The sequence below is a fragment of the Rattus norvegicus genome, chromosome 1 (genome assembly GCF_036323735.1).
Source record: "Rattus norvegicus strain BN/NHsdMcwi chromosome 1, GRCr8, whole genome shotgun sequence".
Lineage (NCBI taxonomy): Eukaryota > Metazoa > Chordata > Mammalia > Rodentia > Muridae > Rattus > Rattus norvegicus.
The window spans coordinates 108,112,040-108,137,461 of record NC_086019.1 but is presented as its reverse complement, the minus strand read 5'-3'; the positions used below and the strand labels follow the sequence as shown (position 1 = coordinate 108,137,461).

The following is a 25,422-nucleotide window of genomic DNA, read 5'->3' as shown; positions in this document are numbered from 1 at the left end:
TGTTTCTCCAACATGTTACTTCCAGTTCATTCACGGGACCTTGAATCCATCCTTAGGCTTGATGTCTTTGTCTCTTACCGATTTCTTTCAGCTCAGCTTCCCTTCACACCACTGAGTGGGCTTTTAACTGAAGGCTCTGGCCTTCCAGCCATCTGGTGGCGAGGGGGATTCGATGCACACAGTGGGGCGGGGAGAGGCAGAGGAAAGGAAGGGCTCATTGTTCTGTTGAATCTCCAACTGGATACGTGGCCTCAAGAAAGTAAAAGTTATGCTGCCAGATTGCCTCAGCAGGCAAAGACACCTGCCACCAAGCCCAGTCGCCTGAGATCCATCCCAGGACTCACATGAAAAAGGGAAAGAATCAGCTCCCTCGGGGTGTCCTCTGACCTCTACATGCAACTCATGCCGTGGCGTGCATGCATTCCAGCCCCTATCCAGAAACCACCAAAACCACTTCTGTGCTATTTGGCAAGACTCCGAACGTTTCTTCCTTAGCGGCTGTCACAGAGCAGCTCACTAAATCCAAGCTCCGCTTTCAGAGACTACGCGAGGACAGTGCTGGTGTTTTTCCAGGCACAGCATAAGACAGAACTTGATTCATTCACTTCCACATTGACACAGAATGTTCCAGGTTCCTGGCTGCCGAGAGAGGCAGGGTCCCTCCCTAGGCTCTGCACAAAGCCCCTTCATTTGGTCGTTGTGTGAGCCTCACCCCTGGTCCTGCCTCCACTCTACGGGTCTACCCCCCATTTCCCTGTGTACATAAGGCTTTCGGCTCCTTTCAGCCAAAGGAAACAGCCGTGTTCTGATAGTGGAGGCAGGACATGCTTTCTTGGCAGGTTGTTCATCTGCCAGCATTCCTGTTTGCTATGCGTTTCTGAGCTCCGGATATCAATCACCATCTTGATAGGCGGAGACTGGAAGAGAGAACACAAATGGTCTTCCATTACAGTCAAGCTGGGTATACTTGCTGTGAATCTGCACCAAGGACAGCTGAGGGAACGTGATGGGTGCCTGCCATTAGCAGCTTACGGTGGAATGCAGGAAGGAGTCATCACAGGCATACAAGTGTGCCATACTAATGAGAACAAGTCACGAAAAGGCCCTGTGCAGACATCTTGGTGTAGAGGAAGGTGGCAGCTATGTTAGCGGGAGCAGTGCATATGAAGGATAGGTATGAGCCATTATGGCTGTGCAAAGGCCCTGAGGCTAAAGTCAGTAAAGTCTATCAGAGGGATGCAAGAAAGTGTGAGGTAGCAGAGCATGAAAAGCGAAGGGAAAGAGCTCAAGAAGTAGGCAGGAAGCTGGGACCTGCTGGGGAAAGCTCGCCATGTCGCCATGTCACCATGTCATCACAGAGATGTGGGTCTTATCCTGAGAATACTGGAGAATCATGGGACACTTCGGGGAGGTGTGTGAAGGTGTGTGTGTGTGTGTGCACGTGCGCGTGTGTATGTGCTTGCGTGTGTAAGATGATAGATTGGAGATCACTCATTCATTTACGTTTGCGTGTACTTGTAGCTATTTTATGATCTATGTGTTTTATTTTTATGTGTATGCATGCTTGCCTATGTGTGTGCATGTGCACCATATGTGTATCTGGTACCCTCAGGTTAGAAGAGGATGTTGGATACCCTGGCATTGGAGCTACAGATGATTGTGAATCAGCATGTGGGTGATAGGAACCACCAAGGTCCTTTGCAAGAGCACCTAGCACTCTTAACTGCTGAGCCATGACTCCAGCCGTGACACACACATATTTTTAACTATACTTGGGCTTTGAAAAGCACTTTACTATAGTCTCCAGCCAGGTTGGTTTTTCTCCCCCAAGACAAGATCTTGCTAAGTTATTCAGGCTGGTCTGGAACTGACTACACAGCCACAAGCTCATGATCCTCCTGTCTCTACCTTTCGAGTGTTAGATTATGGGAGGGCACTGCTCCACCTGACTCAAGGTTTTAGAGGATTCTTATGGAGCTAGAGAGATGGCTTGGCAGTTTAGAGTACTTGTTACTCTTGCTGAAGGTCCGAGGTCAATTCCATACACTCATATAGTTGTCCATGAGCATCTGTAACTCTAGTTCCAGGGGATCCAATACCCTCTTCTCACCTCCTCAGACACCACACACACACACACACACACACACACACACACACACACACACACATACATACATACACACACTCACAAACACACTCACACACATATACACACTCACACAAACACACAAACACTCACACACACCACTCACACACATACACACATATATACACAGTCAAACACACACTCACACACCACACACTCACATACCACACATTCACACAATACATACATACCACACACACACACCACACACACACTCACACACATACACACATACACACTCACACATATACACTCACACACTCACACACATATACACATATACACACACATACACTCACACACACACACCACACAGTCACACACATATACACACTCACACACATACACCCACACCCACACCACACACTCACACACATACACACACATATACACACATACACAAACACACACACACACACACACACTACACAGATATACATGGAGACAAAAACACTCATACATATAAACTAAACCCCTTTAAAGCGCATTCTGACATGGTCTGGTGGTCTGAATCAGGGTGCAAGTGGTGACGGGAGGAGAAATGGACTCACTTGGAAGCCAGCACGAGTCTGAACGGCAGAGAGGGATGATGCTCAGGGGTGGAGGGAGCAAGAAGCAAGAGTGGTGTACTAGGCATGACATCTGTGCTGATCCTCCCAGCAAACCTAAGTGGCCCTGCCTACTCCTCAGGGAGATGGCGATCTGAGGTGAACAGGACGGGCAGGGTGACAGCAGACCGACTGGGAACGGGCCATGAGCTGTAGTGCCCTAGGCTTCCATGATACTGAGTCTGCGACCACTGGGCCAGGCTAACATTGCTGCAGGCCTCTGCATTGGCTGCTCCAAGCATAGACCAGACTGCCCTGCAGAGGGAGAGCTCTCTGCATCACCGATGCTTTCTCTGTAGAACCCTTCATCTGAAGTTGCCTCAACCCCTCTTGACCTCCTTACTCTACTTGCCCCACGGTGCCTAACACAGGAAACTTCTTTATTCTTGTGTTTGTGTTCCCCGTCCCCAAGAATACTTCCGAGACGAGAGAAACCCTGGTTTCTACTCAAAGAGAGAGAAACACCTAGTACCTACTCAAAGACAAAGACAAATGAATGAGTGACCCCTAAAGACTAAAGTCCCTGCTGCCCCCTCCTCAGGCTATGTGGGCACCCACACTAGCCTTGACCCTGGACTTAGCAATGAATGATGGGTGCCCTAGTTGGGTTTTGGCAGCCCCTCCCCTCTGGTTTATTCTGCCTCCAGCTCCAGAGGGGCACAGGTGAGTGATGGATTCCCAAGAAACAGTATTTCCATGCCTTCCTTTGCCAAGCAGAACCAGCTGCGTGAGTATATTTCCAACCCCAAGCCTTGGCCTGCAGAGCAGATGGGACAGGACCCCTACTGGAGTGCTCGTCCACGCCCACGGCTAGGAGCACTCCCAGGCAAATACTGCTCGCACCGCAGATTCCTTGTTATTTTTGCTCCCTGGTTTCCCCTATAGATCTCAGGGCCAAAGTCAACTGCACTTGCGGTTCATTCCTGGTTCTTTTTAACCTGGGCTATAAGATGGGGTTTGTTCCTCCTGGCTCAGTTCCTTCTTGGAAAATGCACCAGCTTCTCCCCTTACTCCAACTTCATTTCAAAGAGGCACGGATTTCAAAACACGCAGTTAGGGACTGTGTTCTTGAGGGGGGAAAACAGGGCACCGAAAGCCCCAGCCAGGCCTGGCAGAGCCCACCGAACGCACAGATGAAGACGTAGCACCCAGTGAATTGTTAGCTCCCACAAGCAAGTCCAAGAGCTGTGTATAGGTTTTCCTTTTCTTTCCTATGCCTCTGGTCTCCTCCAACGTAGAAGGGATAGGATTAGCCACCATCTCACTGTATCATATGCAGCTCACTGACTGAACACACATAACACAGCAGTAGAGAAGCCATCATCCCACCTCAAAGCTCAACTGGAAATGGAGGTGGGTCGGGGACAATAGACAATCCTAAAAACCCACTGACTTGCACAGAACACTGCTCTCCAGCTGCCTCTGGAGGAACAACAGTATAGCCACATTCTGGCAGGGCCTCACACTGCAGACCCACATGCTGGCAGAGCTGCGGTTCCGACAGGAGATGGAAAAAAGACAAAAGCACGTGAGGATTCTCACTTCACGGGGAGTGAGTTTCTTGCAAGAACTGAGGGAGATGAGCTAACAGGAAGGAGGTAAATAGTACTAAGTGCCTAGTAATGAAACGAGCTCAGCTTGGAGAGATGTTGTAGAGGACATGTTCACTGTCTGAGCATTCCCACATCACCCTTCACCTGGACCTGGACCCAGGAGTAACAGCATCATCTTCGACTGTGTGGTGAGCACCTTCTCTCCTCATGATTGTGCACTGTTCACGGTGATGGAGTATACTGTGTGGTGAACCCATTATAGACACAGTTCCTGATGAGGACATCACTCTTATCCGTCTTTAAGCCAGAACACTGGAGATTCTGAAATCCCCAGGAGCTTGTCCAGGAAACAGAGCAAGGAGCTCCTGAAAGGGAGCGGGTCACACCCTATAACACAGGCTCCTCTTCAACACAATGTCTGTTTTCCTCAGTCAAGAAAGACTCGTTTGGGGGCTGGAGAGACGGCTCAGCATGAGAGGTGTTTTGCAGAGCACCTGAGTTCAGATACCAGCACTCAAGTCAGGTGGCTCACAACCTCCTCTAAGTCCAGCTCCAGAGGATCTATCGCCCTCCTCTGGCCTCCCCAAGTACCTCTGCATATGCATGTCCATATTCTCAGCATGCCAGGCTCCCACCACCCTGCCACCATTCAATGCCCGGGCTCGGACCTTCCCTCACTCAGCCTTTCTCACCCCACAGGATGTCAAGGGCCAGCTGGTGGCCGTGGGGTGTGACTCACGCCCGCATTGCTTCTTAGAATAGGTTCATCCTGCTTTCACCCCAGCTGTTGTCTCCTTCTCCCCCGACCCACCTTATCCTCCTATGGCTCAGCTCCTGTCCAACCCCACCCCTCCATGCTCCTCAGAGCCATAGCCTGTCCCCTCCTTAAGTAAACATCTCTTATGACACTCTGATGCTTCCTCTCGACTAAACACAGATCTTCTCATCAGGTGCATCCCCGTACCCCAGCCACTCAGCACATTCTCTGAACTATTACTAGAAGTCATTTTGTCTGTGGATCTCATTGGATTTCTCTGACACTCAGTCACTCCAGCACTCACTGAGGGAGGTGGTGCAGACTCAGAGTGGAGCTCATGGACCTGAATCTGACCTTTGCACTTGCGCACTAGGCTTCAGCAAACATCTGACTTGCTTGCCTGCCGAACAGAGATAAGGGCAGTGCTTATTTCTCTTAAGTGTGTGTGTGTGTGTGTGTGTGTGTGTGTGTGTGAGAGAGAGAGAGAGAGAGAGTGTGTGTGTGAGAGAGAGAGTGTGTGTGTGAGAGAGAGTATGTGTGGGAGAGTGTGTGTGAGAGAGAATGTGTTTGTGTGTGTGTGTGTGTGTGTGTGTGTGTGAGAGAGAGAGAGAGAGAGAGAGAGAGAGAGAGAGAGAGAGAGAACATGAATGCAGTGCCCACAGAGGCCAGAAGAGGGCACACCTTTGTAGATGATAGGAACCAAACTGAGGCCCTCTAAAGAGCAGTATTTGCTTAACCACTGAACTGTCTCTCTAGCTCCTCATAGTAGTAATTACTGTTGTGCTGATTATATGAGACCATCCCTAAACAACTTCAGTTGTTGATCTGAATGTAGTATTCATTTCTCTTTTAAATTATGTGTGCACACATGTGTGGGTGTGTATGTGTATGCACGCACACACACATGCGTGCTCATGTGTATTCAGTTCAATACTCCTGCTGCCACGTAATAGTAAGTAAAAGACTGCATTTCCCATACCTACCAGCAAACTTTAACCTCACCCATTTTTATATAAATCCCCTCGGCTTGTGTTTCTGAAACCTTATGAGGGGTAGGAGTTAGTCTCCTTCAGGAAGGTCAGGAACTAACCTCACACCCAGCTAGCAGGGGGCAGCAGAGCCAACCCCTTGACTTTGGGTGCCAAACTTCCCTCTCTTCATCACGGTTTGTCTGCTGCTTCCTTCAGCCCAAATCTGAATGCATCAACTCAGCCAGGGCCAAAGAGAAGAATTCCAATGTTGCATGAGTTTTCCTCCTGAAAATTAACAGAAGCTCAAGGTCTTCCTACACCCAATGAGGCCAACTGTGCCTCAACTAAACCCACTTCCCCACAGTCCTGCCACAGATCTGACTGACAGTGCCCAGACTCCCACCACTTAGAGCAACAGACTTTTGTACCTGCATTGGGCTGCTGTGGGACCCTGCCCCAGCACCTAGCTCTCCCCTGAAGGTCAGCTGAGACCAGTACCTCCTGCAGACAGGGCCCTGTCCCATAGCCGCATGTTTTCACAGAAAGGTTTGCAAGGGTGGACCAGCTAGACCTGCACAGGGCCAACTCAGCAAAGGGATTCTGAATGTAAAGAAAGCAGACACAAATGGCACATTGGGAAATAAGCCTGTGTTCCCAGCCTGGCGATGGGGCACCCCTATCCCAACCCAGTTGGTGTTTTGAGCTCTCAGCAGCTTCATTGTGACTGGCGTATCAGCCCGGAATAGTTTCACGCTCCATACTCATCAGCCTAGGGCAGGCAGAGAGGAAAATCTGCCAGTCTCTGAAAAGGCTCTGCCAGGAGGCCTGCCCTCTCTCCTTACATAGTAAATCGAGAAAGCCAAGAGGGCTGAATCAAGAGAGAAAGAACATGAAAACAGTCCCACAGAGGAGCTTATGTCTGACCGTGCTGTCCCTTCCTCAAAACCTTCACGATTGTTTCTGCCTTCAGAATAGATTCTTAGGATGGCTTTTCAACATGCTTTAAACATTGATCCAATGTGAGATTAATGTTTTTCCCTCACCCATGTCTTCTTGGACCTCATATATGACCTGATTTGAAAATAAGGTCTTTGAAGATGTGATTAACTAAAATGAATTCTTTCTGGATTTGAGTAGACCGTGAATTAAAAAGAATGAAAGTCCTTGTGCAGGTTTTATACATGAGGCTCTTGAAGCTCTGAAAACAAGCGCTGAGCTGCGTGGGGCTTCCTGGGAGCTCTCCATAGGCAGGCAGACCTGACTAATACCTGGGTTTCCTTCCACCCTTCCTCCACACAGAAACAAAGACGTGCCCTCTCAGAGCTGGAGAGGTGAGACTCACCAACGCATCCAAGTGCCACAAGAAGGAGGGTTGCAGAGGCTGGCACAAGGAGACAGCCTTTCAGTGAGATGGGCAGAGAGATCATGCATGAGTTTCAGTGAGAAATCTCTTCCTGGAGAGGAAATCTCTTCCAGGGTTTCAGTATGTGTCGTGTGGAGAATGCAGGAGTTGACCCACAGGAGTGAGTCTACACTACCTGGAACTAATGACCACAAGAACGATCGCAGTGCCAAACTCAGCAGCTTCAGTCCTAACAGGCCTGTGACAACCCCAGCTGGAAATGGCATTTACACCTAGCAGTCAGGGATGAGTAAAGGACAGCCTAGTCTAACAGTTAAATCCTTCCAGCTCCTCATGGCAACTATGCTACAGAGTATTTCATAGCAGGGAATGGTGTCCTTGGGAGGTAAAGTCTTTGCAAATATAGCTTTCACAATGCATAGTTGTTAATTAGTAAGGGAGGGAAAAAAAACACTGTCAAGGGATAGTGACCAAATTATTCACAATTTTTACCCCAGAGGTAGGATGACAGGGAATTTAATTATCCTTTTCCCTTGTTTACACAACTGTGCTTTTCTGTGATAAGTATATCATGCTTTTGCAACAAAAGCAGAGGGTAGGGAGGAGTATAGGGTCATACGTGTGATTAAGTGTTTACTGGCAGGCATGACTAAGAAAAAAAATTACCCAGTAGCACCCATGTGGCCCTCCAGGTTCACAGCCGGGCTTCAACCGCTCTATTCCCATTGTTTGCTGACCCTTCTACATTAACCCGCCCACATCCCCTTAATAATCACTTTAAATGACACCAACACATTTGTGGCCCACACTGGGCAGTGCCATTAGTTCTTGGGGCTAGAGGTTCCTTTTTAAAATGTTAGATAAACTATTTGTGATTGGCAGATGTGGCTGTGGCCAGCAGATCCATGGTTCTGGACTTGAGCCATGGAGTCAGAAACAGCCTTTGCCTCCCAGGTATTGAATGCCTGAGCCATCAGCCTGTGCCTAAGTCAGGACTGAAGAGGCCTCGGGGGAGCAACCTGCCACCCTGTCCCTGTTTAATTCCTGCCTCTCCTACATGCTGCACACAGGTTCAGAGCCCACATGGCTTCACTCCACAACGGAAAAGGGCAAAGGGTAAATATCCGTATGTTCCAAAGCCAAGCAGGAAGAAGGTTATGACAGTAAACTGCAGGAGATGAACAGAGACTACCAGGTACTAATTTGGATGGACTGACCAAGAAAGAACAAAGGCACCAGGCAGTAAGAGCCAAGTTCTGCTCTGTCTGTGGGAGGCACTTAAGCTACTGGAAGCAACAATGGCCTTGAGTTAGGAATGGGCTTAGGAAACTGAAAGCAGCAGGTGACGTAAAACTACTTAGGTGAACTTATGGAGGCGAGATCCAGAGACTGGGAGGGACATCACTCCTCTCCCCTATCAGGTATGGTCCCTTGCTTCCTGCCTGGCTCCGTGTACCAGTTGTCTCCACTTCCAGCCCAGAAGGAGAGCAAGCCACTGAAACCTTGGCCTGTTGACCAGCATGGTTCAGTGCGTTAAGAATTCATTCTTTGAAGCCAGACTTCCTTGTGAGTCCCTGATCATGAGTCAGCTAGCTTGCACAGAAGCCCAGGGATAAGCAAACTGGATTCTTCTGTAGGAGAGGGATGGAGAAAAGCCCCATATGGTAGCATCCGCCAGCTTTCAAGGTATAAATAAAATCCTAGCACTGAACCTGATTTCAGCAAGCAACATAGCATCACAGGACATGGAGTTGGGGACACATGCCCACAGTGGGTTCTCAGGAGCTGGACCTAGCCAACACACTGTCACCCCAATTCTTTCATCTATGAGTTTAATTCTATCTCACAGGGTACCTGATGGGGCTCAGATGAGCTATACACACAAGCGCTTCACATGGTGTGTAGTGTATGGTTAGTGCTCCAGAACTGAAAGCTACAGATCTTGCCTGAGAGGGCATCATCGGGTAGACCTGGCTGGTTCTCGTATAAGAATCATCTCCAGTAAGAGAAAGCAAAGGGTCTGGGAGGAGGTTAGGGGCCCGTCCTGACTCACTTCTACCTTCCTGTGTGGTTTCAGGCAAGTTGCTTTCCTTCTCTTTGAGGTGAAGGGTAGACCCTTCTCTCTCTCTCTCTCTCTCTCTCTCTCTCTCTCTCTCTCTCTCTCTCTCTCTTTTTAAGAGTTTTTTGTTGTTGTTGTTTTTAATTTAAGATTTGATTATTTTTTAATGTATATCAGTATACTGTTGCTCTCTACAGACACACCAGAAGAGGGCATCAGATCCCATTACAAATGGTCATGAGCCACCATGTGGTTGCTGGGAATTGAACTCAGGACCCCTGGAAGAGCAGCCAGTGCTCTTAACCAGTGAGTCATGCCTCCAGCCTGCGTATACCTTCTTGATGGGACATTCTGAAACTTCCTGCTATGGGGAAACTTTCTGGAAGCAGCACCAAGAGTGGCTGAGGGATGCCAAGGCAGTGTGCAAGTGGGCGGAGTTGCCTAGAAATCATCTGTATTAAAAGCCAAACTATCAGAGGTAGCCAGTGTGTCAGGGTTTGGGACGGCAAGTTTCCGGGAAAGGTGGAGGCCTGCAAGGACACACGGCATAGGCAAGGGTGAGAAGGGTAGGATCTGTCCACTGGAGAAGGCCTGGGATTAGAGGATGTCTCTAATAAACATTTCACAAGGAAGGCTACCCTGCCAAGCTTTGCACACAGAGAACGGAATCGAGAAAGGAGATATCAATAAAACCTTGGACGAGACGGATATTCCATAAGCAAAGAGAGGGAAGGGAAGGTAAAAATGACCAAGAGGGGAGCAAGGCGGCAGCAGAGATAGCTCAGCCATTAAGACTGCTCGCTGCTCTTACAGTGGACCAGAGTTTGGTTCCCAGCACCCATGCCAGCTCACAACCACCTATGTAACTCAAGCTTCCGCTGACCCAACACCCTCTTAGCTCTGCAGGCACTTGCACACGTGTGTGCCTGCACACACACACACACACACACACACACACACACACTTTTTTAAAAAAAATCTTCCCAAGAGAGAAGGCCAAAACAAGGGATAGCCAGAGAAGCGCTGACTAAGCTTACCATGAGGCAAAGGGTTCAGAATAATAAAAGGCTATGTCCCACCCCTACCTCAATTAAAGTAAGTTTTGAAATAGATCCCCTAGGCCCAGGATAATCCTCATTCAACTAAGAAAAGGACAAAAGAGAAATCAAGTCAGGCCTGAACCCGTGGGATTGAAATGTGAACCCACAAAGCTGAAAAATCTCTATGCTTCCCATTTCATTAGGCCCCCCTTGAATCATGGGAGATTCTCATGTTTAAGAGTCAGGACCAAAGGATTAGCTGTCCATGGGATCATGAGGCCTTCAGCAGAAGCCAAGTCTATGACCCAGCTCCTTCAAGTTCCAGACAGAAGGAAGCAAATGACAAACAGGGCTGGAAGACTGAATGGGCTTTGCACTGGCCTCAAGTTCTTCTCTTGGTGCATAAACATGGAGTCTGCATGATCCTAGAAATTGGTCCTTAGCAGCCTTCAAGACTTGGAACTGGATGCTCCTTTCCAGGGAGTAGCTTTTTGACTGAGAACTTACAGATCTGCTAAGTCCCAAACAGGCACGTGTAACTCAGGCCAACTACCGTCTTCAGTTGGTAATCTTCACTCCAACATATTATTTTTTTTAAAGATTTATTTATTTTATGCATATGAGTACACTGTAGCTGTCTTCAGATATACAAGATCCCATTACAGATGGTTGGGAGCCACCATGTGGTTGCTGGGAATTGAACTCAGGACCTCTGGAAGAGCAGGCAGTGCTCTTAACCACTGAGCCATCTCTCCAGCCCCCACTCTAACATTTTAAAGCCAGACCTTGCCCTCATACTGAGCTTAGTTCTCACGCCTTGCTGTGCAGGCAGAGGGGAAATGAGTGAGCCAACCGCATTCTGCCCTGAGCTCAGGACTCACAGGTGGCTTCGTTACTGCCTGCCTCCAAACTCCTCATCATCTAGCCTAGGGTGGAAAGAATCACATTCAATCCCCAGTGTAAAAATCATAGCATTCAGCTCAAACTGGGAACCAAGTCACAGCAGCCATCTTAACTAGGGACTTCAGACCCCCCTCCCCGCCCCCAACCTGCTTCTCATACCTTGGTCTTCCCAGTTCTGTGCCTGGTACATTTCTGGCCTGGGAAGTCAAGGCTTGTCAAGGCTGTGTTAACTGTGCCTATGGAAGAATATCATCAATAGGCCCTGAGCATGTAGAAACCGAGAAATGAATCCATGCCTGCCAAATGTACAGTGTGATGCCGCTTCTAAAAAAGGAGCCTGTTTGAAATTCAAGAGCATCTTACAGCACTGCTTAAATAATCTGTGGGTGGAAACTGCTGGAAGCCTTCTGTCTGCAGGGAGGATGCTCACTCATGGAGACCCTGCAGATCTGCACCAGACCATCAATTACAGAAGTGTAGGTGGGTCTAGTTTTTGGCCATTTCTGTCCTTGATCAAGGTCACCCTCATTCTTGTGCTTCAGCATCATGGTCTATAAATCGTTCTTACTCTCTCCCACAGCCTACAACTCCTTCATGGTGTGCTAAGTCCTGAGACACTTCTGGTGGAAATGGTGCTTGGTTTTGTCATGAATTTGAATACTCCAGTACACACAGAGCTTCCCACAAACCATCAACTAAACATTGTATCTATGTAAATACCCAGGTATGTATCAACTACCGTAACACTGTATTCAACACAGTCTCATGCAGACACTATTGAGGTAGAGGAAATCATGTCTCTATCTTTCCCTGAAGAAGTCACAACACCTATCATTAGATACACAGATAAACACACCCAGCAAGGTTACAGAGTATAAATTACAAAGGAAAGACTCCACCCCAGTCCAATCTGTGACAATCCTAGTGTCCCAATCCATTTCCTGTCCCCTCTTTGGATCTTAAGAACTGGAGGCAGTAGTGTGTATGGTGTGTGTGTTGGGGGGGTATTGCAGATTACTTTCCTCTGAAGTCCAGATAAATTGGTGCACCCCTCCATCTCCTGGACATGAAAACCCCAGGGCCTGAGAACATCCATAGGGTCTGTAAAAGAAGTTTCGGGAACCAAACGGGACTTGGGACAATCTTTCCAGAAGGGAATGCCATCCTAAGCTTTGCTGTTCTGCTGCTCAGTCCTACCTGCAGAACAGAGTTGCTGCCCCATTACAGCCTTCCCACTGAACATGCAGAAGTGGCCCCAAGCCAGTGCACCCTGCAAATGCTACACTGCTCTAATGCTCAGGTTGACTGGGCTGCACACCATCACCCCTTGAGCAGAGACCAGGAAGAAGTGCATACAGTCCCTGACAGCCCAGACAAGTCTTGGAGTTAGCAGGTCTTCACCTGGCAGTGAGGTTTCTGTTCCAAGTGGGGCCAGTAACAGGATAAGGAGTAGCGCTGGATCTTTCCCAGAAGAGAATTAACTGCTTATGGTAGCAGTAAATGAGAAATCTGGCCCAACTCCCTCAAGTTTATAGTTAAAGAAAGAAAGAAAGAAAGAGAGAGAGAGAGAGAAAGAAAGAGAGAGAGAAAGAAAGAAACCAACAACAGTTTATGCCTCTGTCTAGAGATACTCAGGGAAGAACAGTTGAGGCTAAGACAAGGGCAAAATCCAACCTTGCACTGCCCACCTGACCCCGCCCACATGCCTCCACATGGGCTGCTGGGATGTTAGCTGCTAAGCTGCCAAACTTAGCTCTTGTTCCTAGTCCCACCCCTCTCGCTGTCTGGGGACCAGGCTTCAGTCAGCCCTTTCTGACTGTCTTCTGTCCTGTGTGAGGGCCATCACTAGTCCTAGGGGGTGTCACATTTGGGTTCTGTGCTCTGTGTGACCTCACCCAACTGACTCATCCTCACCTTCTGGCTTCTCGTCTATCAGCTGGATGTAATTATGCCTCATCCCCCGCTCCCCCCAAATGACTACCGGGAGGTAAAATAACAAGAGATGAAAAGGCACAGGGGATGCATTAAGTACAATAAAACACAGAAAAACTCAGTCATCATATTTGTTTTTAAAAGAAATAAGGGACAAGGTTGGGGAGATGACACAGCCCATAAAGACCTTGCTGAGAGTGTATGAGAACCTAAGTTTGGTTTCCCAGCCAGGCATAGTGGCAGCTTCAACCTGCAATCCCAGCTTTAGGGAGGTGACCGCAAGAGGATCTCTGGGGATTGCTGGCCAGTCAGCCTAGCCACGTGAGTGAACACCAGGTTCAGCGAGAGGCCTTGTATCAAAGAACGAAGCTCCGGCCTCCACTGTGTGCAATGCCTGCACGCTGTCCCTCCCATCCTCAATCACACAAATGCACACAGCATGGAAGGGAGAACAGGAAAGCTTAGCTCTAAGGGACTTAACCCTGCGGCTTCTAGGAGCCAGGACAGAGATTTGGAAGCATTCTCAAAAGTGGGCATTGCTGAACATGGGGAACAGGCAAGAAGATGTAGAAAAGAGCCCGATTCCCGCAAAGAAATCAGCAGAGTTAGAAGAGCCAGACTGCAGAACGCAGAGAACACGGAAACATGAAAGAAATCCAGCTAGACACACCTCCTTCCACGGCCTTACAGAATTGGGGAGGTTAATGTCAGTGAACACACTCATAAATAAAAAGTGCAGTGAAGAAGTAATTAATACTCGGCCATGGGATTCCGAATTTCTAATCATGCTCTACCTCCATCAAAGTAAGGTTCCAAGCGTTGTGTGGCCATCGGTTTCACTCTGGTTTAAACACACAGACACACAAACTGAAGCCAGTTGCTTAGGTCAGATGCAGTAGCCATGGCTCCCACTGGCTTTCATATGTCACCCAAGCATGTTGACAATTGTGCACTGTCAGACGGTGGCACCGTGTGTGCATTGCCTTCTAAGAAGTTACTCACTGGGCAGGATGAGCAGGACATACACACACACACATACACACCACACACACACACACACAGAGATGGACACACGCACACACACACACCTCACACCACACACACACACAGAGATGGACACACCACACACACACACACACACACACACACACCACACACACACACACACACACAGATGTGTGGGGGGTGGAGAGCTAAGAGGAGGGAATCCCATTGACCTCACAGGTGGAATGGGAATCCCTTCATTCTAGCCACAGGGAGTTGACATGCGTGTGTTGCACACACTTCTGTTAATAAATTGCCTGTTGAGAGAGGCAATTGCTCTGACAGTGGGAAGGGAGAAAATGAATGGCTCTGTTCATTTTATACCTGTGTCGTAACTCTTTTAAAGGAAGTTGTCTGAGGGCTGGAGAGATGGCTCTGTGGTTAAGAGCCTTGTCTCTTACAGAGGACCTGGGTGTTGTTCCCAGCACTCAAACCAGGCGGTTCATAACTGTAACCCAGTTCTAGAGGATCCGATACCCTCGTCTGACCTCAGCAGCAGGTGCCTGTGCACACGTGGTACGCATACCTGCACTCGGCACATTCCCATACAAACAAAATTTAAGTAGTGAGTGAAAATAGAACAAACTGAGAATGTTAGCTCTTGAATTAAAAGTACTGATTCCATGGGTGTGTGTGTGTGTGTGTGTGTGTGTGTGTGTGTGTGTGTGTGTGTGTGTGTGGCTTTATTAGAAGATCTGAGCTCTCTCCCTTGGCTTTCTGCTCCAACTCACTGTGTCCAAACAGATCCAATGTGAGTGCATCAGAAAGACTTACCCTGCAAGTATTTATGTGTAGTCCAGGGATATGGAAGGAACCAGCAAGCCCTAGGAGAGGACTTCTCATCTCCTCTACTCAGTGGAGGCCTGGGATTCACCTCTATCAAGCCTTCCCCTTCCAGGTCACCAATTAAAAGACTGCACAAGGGCAGGCCCTGGAGGCTGAAGATTGGGATTAAAACCAAATGCACACACTGAGTGTCTGACCCTTTGTACAACTCACTGGCTTTTACCAATGTCATTTACCAATTCTCCTTCCATGGCTATCCTTGCAAGCAGTGGGCTGATCTCAGTGAATCCCTCCAGACAGGCTTGCCACATGCAGTCCAGCAAACACACAGTGAGAACCAACCAACATCGCCTGAAGCCAGTGGCTGGGCAGGAGAGGTTCCTGGCGAGGCTTCCCAGCACCCATGATCTAAGTTCAGTATCAGGCCCTGAAGATGAGGTGACCTGGCTTGCCTGAAGTCTGCTGTGGCTTTTGGGGGCAGGTTGACTCTCTAGGCTCCTGGGGCTGCACCTGCCTGGACAGCTGCTGCAAGAGAGTGGCAAGAAGCCACTGGGATGAGTGCCCACTGCTACATGCTGGTCCTTTGTCTACCATCAAGGCTGACACTGCATATCCAGCTCCCAATACCCTGGCAGTCCTGGGCCTTCAGAGGCAACTGAACAGGGGTGGGGGGCATGTCTCACCTCTTGTTCCGACCCAGAATTTGGTCCTTCAAAGGAACCCTGACACAATCCCTAGAAATGAAGGTTGCAGACACAGCATAGTCTCTACCTGAGGAGGCCCTTAATGAGCAAGCTAGAGGGACGAGAGAGGGGGGGGGGAGAGAGAGAGAGAGAGAGAGAGAGAGAGAGAGAGAGAGAGAGAGAGAGAGAGAGAAACAGCCTCTAGTGCCTGGCTTTCCAGAAGACTGGGCAGCAGAGGGAGGAGCCACACCCACTTTCGTGCCTGCTCCCTGATGGGCTTGGGTCCAAAAAGGACCCTGACTCTCACTGTCAGAAGCACTGACCTCATTTACTTCAGCAGCTACGATGGGCATCGTCTCCCAACCACAGAGTTATCTTCTGCAGCTTGCAAAGCCCTCCCTTCCCAGGTGCCTCACAGGGAGAGCTGCTCTATACAGAGGCCCAGTTACTTATCTAATATTGAAAATTGGGTGGGGATGTTGAAGCAAGATCACATGACTCTGCTCAAGGCACTTTTCCTGCTAAACCTTGGTTTCCCCTCTGGCCTTGTCCCCTGACCCCTTCCTTTTCAGGATCTAGTACTGAGGATGCACTCGAAGGCCTCACACATGTTAAGCAAGCACCCTACCTCTGAGATACTCCTCCAGTCCTCTGATCTCAGTTTTGCTCTTTAACTGTGAGACAGTCTAATTGGATTTTCAATTCCCAGCATTCTGAAATCCAACCTTTAATGGCTTTAATGCCAGAAGGCTCCACGCATGTGCTTCTGGAAGAGCCCACCAGGTGGCGATAGCGGCCACAGCATTCCAGGAGAGCTGCCAAAGGTAACTGGAGGGCAAGCCTGCCTGCCTGCCTTATCCGGCTCTGCATTTCAGAGATGCTTGCTGCTCCATCTCTTCTCTCTTTTTAGAGACAGGGCCTTGCTATAGCTCAGGCTGTCCTGGAATTTGCTGTGTAGCCCATGATAGCCTCCAGTTTCCAATTGTCCTATGTCAATCTCCTGAGTTCGAGGAGGTCCCCCAGGTCCCATTCAAACTGCAGCTTCTAGTCCAGGTGTGGATTGTTCAGGATACAGGCAGGGTCGGCTTCTAGAATGCTTTTATGTCTGGGGCAGCAGTAACAAAAATATCTGTCCCTGTTACCTAGAGATGGGCAGGGCTAATGGCCTGCCAGGCTATGAAGAAGGGACGATCTGTATTGGTACATCTCTGGAATGCACCAGGCAGAGTCAGGAGCCATGAGATTGCCTGGCACTCATGTGATTGCCAGGTCACATGAGACCATGGGGCTACTAGAAATCCTTGTGGGCAGCCTCAGCCATATCCTGGTTGTCCCAAAGCTGAGAAATAACCATGGTGAGATGACCTCTGTCCCCAAAGTGGCCCATTACTGTGCAGTAGCTAGGTCCGTGTTCAGTGCCTCCTTTGGTTCTTGCAATAAGCTTATATGCTATAACATCCTATCCTATAGATAAGGCTACTGGGGCTGAGAGGAGGTTGCCAAGGTTACTGATGGAAAAAGACCCAACTTCTGTATTTGAAGTTCCAAACTCCAGTCTTCAGAAGACTTTCAACTGGGCCAGTGTACAAAGGGCAAAGGGCATGGGTGAGGAATAAGTAGGGGAGGACTGAACTAGGAAGTAAGGGTGTCAAAGGTCATCAGGAAAGGATTCATTCCAGGAGCCAGTTCAAGTTTTATTTAGCCTTTTGCTTCAGTCAGTACCCTAAAGCCTGTCATTGACTCTCAGAACAGGGCAGCGCAAGGGGAATCATCATGGCTTCCAAAGCCGTAATAGTGGTGGTGGTAGGGTGGTGGTACATGAGTCCCCTAAGTGTTATTTTCTAGCTAAATGACCTTGAGCACCTAACTCTCTCTTGCAATGTTCTCTCACCATTTAGGTGTGAGTAAATGAAGAGAGTTCTTAGCCACCACCCTTATTCCAACAGCTACCTCCTAGGAGGGCCCCAGGGGACAGAACCTAAGCTACCAAGGTCCCAGGATGGCCCTGGGCTTTGGCAGACAGTCAACAAGACTGGGGGAGCCTAGCAGAGATCTCGATCATCCGAGCAGTAGAAGTGTTTTCCTGTCATCTCTGCTGCCTTAAAAACCCTTCAGAAGAGCCACCATGGGCTGGTGTATCCCTGGGACTTCCAGTCTAGGGGCTGAGCTCTCTCCTCACAGGTCCCCTGGAGGCTGCCCAGCAAACCAGTCTCTCTGTGGACTCCACCCTCTGAGTCTGGGATTAGGACCCAGGTTTGGGGACTCTCTCTATGTTATCTGTGGATGCCACTGTCCTCCATTTGCAGCTCTCTCCCAAGTTCCCAGTTAGGAAAAGCTGTCATCCGCTTCTGGTCTCCATATTTCCCGAGAAATGGAGCAGATGGAGTTATCTTTCATCTCCCACATCTGTTCCCCACATTTAAGATCCACATCTAAAAAAACCTGAGAACCCAGCCCAGACAAATCTGATCCGCTCTGGGTAGATCCTCAGACGAATGCGGAGGCCAGGCAGTGCCACAGGGTGCAGAAAGCCTACTTCACAGAGAGAGACGGAGACTAGGAGCAACTCCTCAGATGGCTCTGATCTCTCTGAGTCTGTGGTAGTGGTTCCTCCCAGGAAGAGGTCTCCTCCAAAAGACAAGCTTCTAGATACACAGAGTTTTGCGTTCAAAGCACCCAAGTTTTTATTTAAGCCTTCTGGCCTATGAAGTTCTGTATTAGACATTCCTACCCACTCGAAACCACGAGTTCACCAAACACAGTTGCTCACATAATCATCTAAATTGTTCTTTGGTTGCTGGGGCAGTGTCCTCAATGGGTACCTCTTCCTTGAATGTCAGATTGCTGCTGGCTCCCCCATCCACCATGGCTTGAGCTGTCAGTGCCGACTTATTTTCTCTCTTCTGATCAGATACTTTGGATCCATTGGCTTCAGAAATCAGATGAGTATTAGCTAATAGGCCTCATTCACGGTGCCAATATGCCAATCAGGCTTCTTGCTAAGAGCTTTCCCTGCATGGTTTTACTGAACCCTCTGCAGGTTCAGATAAGGAAATGACTCTCTGCACGAGGGTCACCTAAGGAGCAAGATGGTTCTCAAACCTAGTTCTTCTTACTCCAAGGCCTCTAACTTCCATCACTAGCTCTTACCCCTTCACACTGTGGTTCACGGCTTGGGTTTTCAAATGGTCAGACCTTCCCTCTCTCTTCTTGCCATAGCATTCTCCCTATAAGGAAGATGCTAACACCTGACTTTCTCAGCACCTTGGGTAAGCCATGAATATATCCTCCTAGTAAAGTACTGGCTGGTGACAAGCAGCATGGAGGCCGATGTTTGAAAGAGGCCAGTTGGGGGGCTGGGGATTTAGCTCAGTGGTAGAGCGCTTACCTAGGAAGCGCACGGCCCTGGGTTCGGTCCCCAGCTCCGGAAAAAAAAAAAAAAAGAAAGAGGCCAGTTGGCAGGAAGACACCAGAATCTCTTTCCCACCTTCATACAACAGAGGGGACGTGCTCAGGAAGAGCCCATGATACGCAAATGTGAGAGAGTTGTGTGGTACATAAGCAACCTGCGTGTGGTCATGGAGCACATGGGCCAGTGCTTTTGAACATATGCTTTTCCCCCAGTTCAATAATCAAGTGACCTTGGTCCAATTCACTGCCCCAGGAAGAAGAACCTGGGGCATATGGTGCTCCAGAATTCACCTCTATACCTATAGCAGTGTGACCTTTTCTTCCTGTGTTACCTGCTCCAGCACTGGACCTAGTACCCAGAGGTATTTAATATTTAATACCCATTCATTCTCTCTCTCTCTCTCTCTCTCTCTCTCTCTCTCTCTCTCCATCCTTCCCTCTCCTCCCTTCTTCTTGCTATCTCTCTCACCTTCCCTTTCCTCCATTTTTCTCTTCTGTCCTTAAAGCCAGGCTTTCACATACCTTCCTTGAAGCTTTCTTTCTTTCTCTTCCTTGAACCTGGGATCCACCTGCACTTGTAACTCTAACCCAGAGCTGCAGAATCTATTCTTTCTGGACACTGTATGTCTGCTTACTCCAGGTGTCAGCCAATGCTCCAAAAAGCTCTAGGACGTGTCCTGTGCTACCCTCCTGGTTCCGTGGCCAAGGGGTCCAAAAGGCCAAGAGGGTGGCCTTCCCTGCCTGGCTCTGTAGTTTCTTCATGGGAGGGTGTGCCTGGCCACCAACATGATTTGAGCATCCTGGTGTTCAGCAGGAATCTTTATGTAGATAAGGGACTCACTCAAAAGCAGCTACCAGGTGCCCTATCCACCCTGGGGCAGGGATTCTCCCGAAAGAAGACTCTTAACAAATGAAATCTGTTTCTCACGGCATCTGAGGTAGCTGTGGTCGGCATCCATAATGGATCAGCTAGGCAGGGTGGTGATATCCTATGTCAGGGTTTAGATACGAGTCTGAGTCCAGATCTGCCTTTTATGAGGTGGTAGACACTCGGCAAGCTCAGCCCCCACACGGTACAGGCTGAGCACTCTCGCCTGGGAACTTAGATGGTTTCTAAAGGCCCACAAGTGTTTCTTAATTACTTCTGTGTTGACTCCAGATGGCTGGGAAACGCAGGCTGACAAAAATGACTGTGAGTGTAGACTCCTGGCCCAAATTCGAGCTTTGTACAAATTAGCTCCGGGGGGGGGGGCTCAAGTCCATCGAACCCAGGATGTCTCAGTTACTCCTGTCACAAAGTGGATCTAATCTTGGCTGCCATTTCCCCCATCCGCTTATTACAAGATTACCAAGTCAGTCCACACCAGGCATCCCACAAAGAGCGGTCCTAAGCTTAGAGAGTTAATTCTAAGTCAGTTAATGTGTCTGCTTAGCACATGCCCAGTACAGTTGCCGGCTTCCTCAGGAGTCTCAGGACTGAGGCATGATAGATACTCCCTGAGATGAGCCACTCTCCAGACCAGGGTGTGTGTGTGTGTGTGTGTGTGTGTGTGTGTGTGTGTGTCCAGATCACAGGCTGCAGTCTGTGGCACATGTGAGTGAGAAGTCTGCTCGAGTCTCAACCTTCAGCGTGAGCAGAGCCAAGGCCCAGGGGCTGCCACTGAGGTTCCCTTATCCTGTGCTCAGACCGAGTCCCACATCCTAACAAACAGGAGGTGGCCTAGAAACATCACAAGTCTGCTTCTCTTGTCAGGAAGTTATTTTGGTCCCAGCACCAGAGGATGCTGCGTGCATTAACATGATCACAGCTTCTCTGATGACTGCAAGTGGCTTTTATTTTTAAAACTGTTTCATGATGAGCAGCCCTGCCCAGTGTGTGTCTGGAGCTGGTGGGTGTGGGGGAGGACGGGCCGCAGTCAGGGCAGCGTTCTGCCTTGGAGAGCAGCTTGGGACTGTCACTGTCTGAGGACCCTCTCTGCTCCCCGAGCTTCCACAGGCCTTAAAATTTACAAGGAAGCAGTTGTATTTCAGAAGGTGGGAGCTGGTGGCTTCCCACCCAGGTGCTGGGGGTCAGGCTGGCACTGCTTGGTATCAAGCAGATGGTAGCATGTGGCACCCAGGTGGGCACTCCATTTCCTTCCTCTCCCCAATGTCAGCCTCCAACCGCCATTCGTTCCTCTATCCCTGTAGGTTATTTTTACCACAGGACAGGAAAAAAAAAAGTGGTGCTATTTCTTCACATTCTCCCCTGAAACCATCACACCAGCTCCCGGAGAAAAACCTCTCGACAGATGGCTCTAGTCCCTGGTGCTCAGAGAAGCAGCAACAGTCCTGAACTGCCGGCAAGCTACCGAAGTGCACGAGGAGTGAGGAGTGGCGTCGACCCCTTTCTTCAGAAAGGTTCGGGGGTTGTGAGTTCAAATCCTGACTCCAGGGAGCTACGTCATGTTAAGAAAGTGACTCGGTCTCATCAGGTCCCACTTCTTCCCACCTGAGATGAAGTCAAGGGCGGACACCTTTGTGGGGACACGGCAAGGATTAAGACTAGTCACTCCAGATCAGTGGTTCTCAACCTGTGGGTGGTGCCCCCTCTGGGGTCACATATCAGACACCCTGCACATGAAATATTTACATTGTGATTCATAACAGGAGCGAAATTACAGTTGTGAAGTAGTGACAAAAATAATTGTATGGTTGCAGTGGAGGGGGTGTGGGCCCCCACAACAGGGGGAACTGTGTTCAAAGGTCACAGCGTTAGGAAGGTTGAGAAACCATGGCTCTAGAGCCTGGCACAGTGCAGGCTTAGCTCTTTACTGCCTCATGTCATTGTCTTGGGGATGGAGTTCTACAAAAGCACACTGGACGGTGACAATGCCCCTACAGCACCCCTGACACTACCGCCATCCATGTCTCTCCTAAGAACCTTGAGCAGGACCCCAGAATAAGCACACAGTCAGGCTGCAATCAGCCCTGCTATGCTCCCGGGCCCCAAGAGTAGCCCCAAAGCCACAGAGAAGCCTTGATGTCTAGGAGTAGGGCAGAGCAGGACACCACGTGCAGGGTCCATTCAGTGAGTACTTACTATGGGCCAGGTCCTAGGTACAGCATGCTTCAAACCTCGAATTTCCTCCTCCCAGCATCACAGGGAAGGTGCTGTTATCCCACTTTATAAGTAAGAAGGCTGCAGGTCAGGAAATAAAAGGCCGTCTGAGGTTCCTGTGACTCTGAGACCAGGACCCGACTCTGGCTTGGCTAGATGGAGAATTGTGCTCAATGACAACAGACTGCCGAGGCAGGGTGCCAGGCCTGAGGGCTGCTCTCCCTCCCCCAACATAGCCTTCTGTGGTACATCTGGCCAGGACAGTGAATTCTAGGCATGACTGGTGTAAGGGGGAGGGTGAGCCTTTCCTGCTCCTGCCCATGCCCTTTGGGCTGCTCACACTGTACCTTCATTAGCCAAACGTGTGACAGTTAAAATGCTATGTGAGTCCTCAAGGGAAGGGCGCCTTAATCCATGGTTGGCATAGACGCCAGGAAGCTGCACATTAGACTGAGCATGAGTAAGAGAAGGGAACAGGGTACAGGAGTGTTTGGGGGCAGGAGACCCTAATGAAAGGGACTAGCAGGTAAAGTCCTTTTTAAAGCTGGCCCATTCGATGTCCCCCACACTTCAGCCATCTTCCGAGTCTGAGGCCAATGACCCCCTTCGTGCTGAGACATGTACCTGAAGTTGTTTTGCTCTCTGTTTCCTTTCGAGCAGCTCACTCGTACTTTACCAGTGGCAGGTGGGGAACCTGAAGCTTGCTATTCCTGGGTTCCCAAGGTCACTGCAGGGTGTCGCTCCCAACAGTGAGCAAGGAGCTTGAGCCACAAGCGTAGCCATTGGGAGCTATCACAGTTCTCCGAGTGCCTTCAGTCTCTTCTCACGTCAGCCACCAAGTCCAGTCCCCACCCTCATTTCTCCCAGAACTCTTCAGTGAGGCCCTGGGGAACAGCAACTCACAGCCACACACAGCCCATCAAGTACCCTGCCTCTAAGCATTCCAGCCCCATCAACGGCTCAAGTCCACACACCTCAAGGCCCATCCCTATTCTGGGCCACTCTTGCCCCACATGCTTCTGCTTCCCTACCTATAAAATGTCCAGCGTATAAAACCATTTTCCCTGTAAGACTGTTGCAAACACTAAACAGGGGCAGACATGGAAAAATCCTTGGACTTACACCCGGCACACGCAGTGAGGATCAGCTGCTATCCCATCTTCCCTGCTCCTGCATCATCCCGGCACCATCTTATTCCACCTCCATGGTCCATGTCACCCCACCGTCCTCCTGTCTCCAGGAGCACCAGCATCTCCAAGACCTTAGTCACCACCCTTCCTACCTGGGCTCCTCTCCTCTGCTCAGGATTCCACCCCAGGTCTCTGTTTTGTGGGTCTGAGACCAGGTATGCTGCCTGGCTTGCAAGGTCATCCTTCTTCAGCCTGCCTCACCTCCGCACTGCATGACGACTAGCACCACTCCTGGTTTAGGCAAACTCTTCTTGTCTCTGGAACCCTTCTTTCCTTGCTGGTGGGTGTTAGGTCTCAAATCTGGGTCATACAGCAGATACGCCTAATAAAGTATCCAAGTGGACTCCAGCCACCAGGTTTTCCCAGCCTCTCCTAGTCCCTACCTGTTACAGGGTCCTCCTGGCTGGCATACCCCACCCCCTACCCTGAACTCTCTAGCCCGAGGGCTAGGTTACCTACCCCCTTCCCTCAGCTCCTTTGGCCTCTGTATAACTCAACCATGTTGGCTGCCCCATTGCCTTGGCCAATCTCTTGGCCTAGTCCACCCGCCTTGGTCAGTGGCTCCCCTCTTGCTCTCCCTTCCCTCTCTCCTCACCTGGCCCAGCTCACAATTATGTTCACTCTTAACCCTTCCAGAAGCCTCTGGCTATGATTTCCTTCATATCTACAGTAAACCTTCTCCTTAACCATACCTGGGACTATCATGTCCTCTTTTTTATTTCTTTCTTTCAGTCTGTCCTTTAAGAAAAGAAGAGAGAAAGGGGCAGATCTTTTCCCATCTTACCAATAGGCACTTAGTATCTTTTCGTCCAATGTACTCCCTGTGCTCTGCTGCAACCTCAAAGGCATGCCCAAGCCTGCTTCTAGTTGGTGTCCCTTAAAGCATGCAGACCTCGGCACATGGGAGACAGCATGGCAGGGGCTCTGGGCCAATAGCCTTACACTCACAAGTGCCACAGCTTGAAGCCACAACATCCAGCTCAAACCACCCAGCCTCTGCCTCATCCCACTCAACTGAAACACGAGAACACACAGCAAGCCCTCCAGCCAGGACACGCAAGGCTAGCTCCTGCCCACCTTCAACCATCAAGGCTGCTATTGGGAATCAGGATACTCCCTAGTGGAGGGCAAGCATCCATTTGCTTCAGAGGGCTGCAGGGGGCTGACGCTGGCTTTCTCTAAGGAGTGGCCTTCCCTATCCTCTCCCCACAGACCTTGCTCCTTTGCAAAGCTGCTTTTGTGTTCAGGACAATAAAACTAGCAAAACTGTGCAGAACTTAGTAAACAAAAGGTTGAAGAGGGTAATTAAAACCTGAGATTTGATGTTGCTCAGAATGTTTTCTTTCCAGATGATGATTGAGAAGCTAATTTAAAAAAAAAAAATGGTGCCAGGTACCACAAGAGTAACAGAACTGTGCTGTTTTCTGGAGTTTTGTTTTTTTACTTTTTTTTTTTAATGGAGTGTGCTGGATGTCTCTACAGTTTTGTTCAGATGACTGCAGAACCTGGAAAAGCTGTTGCTGCTGTTGATGCATAACACACTGCTATTATTGGTCTTTTTATATAAATATAAATATATATATACAGATATATAATTTGAATTTTTGGAAACTTTAGCTGTGCTGTCAACTTTGGAAAAAAGTATCCCCGTTTACTGTGTTGAGTTGGCACTGTACAGAAATTAACAGCCATATTGGTCTAGAAATGTTGAACTTAAGTTTTTTCCATTTGTACAGGGGTAACGCACTGTATTAAATATGTAAGGTCTTATCTACGTGGGTTTGATTACAAAAACTAATAAAGTATTCTCTAAATAAAAAAAAAACAAACCTGAGATTTTTAACCAACAAAGGCAGAATGACTGGCACTGGGGAAA

The 25,422-nt window shown here is 49.2% G+C and overlaps 1 protein-coding gene and 1 long non-coding RNA gene across 9 annotated transcripts in view; one reads left to right on the top strand and one right to left on the bottom strand.

Moving 5' to 3' along the window:
- Nav2 (neuron navigator 2) overlaps nucleotides 1–25,422 on the bottom strand; it is a 658,579-nt gene that overhangs the window by 321,085 nt on the left and 312,072 nt on the right. The window lies entirely within an intron of this gene.
- Nucleotides 661–24,822, top strand: LOC134483134 (uncharacterized). The gene is made up of 3 exons (XR_010060053.1): nucleotides 661–11,880; nucleotides 11,981–12,124; nucleotides 21,447–24,822. It is a non-coding gene; the product is annotated as an uncharacterized LOC134483134 (long non-coding RNA).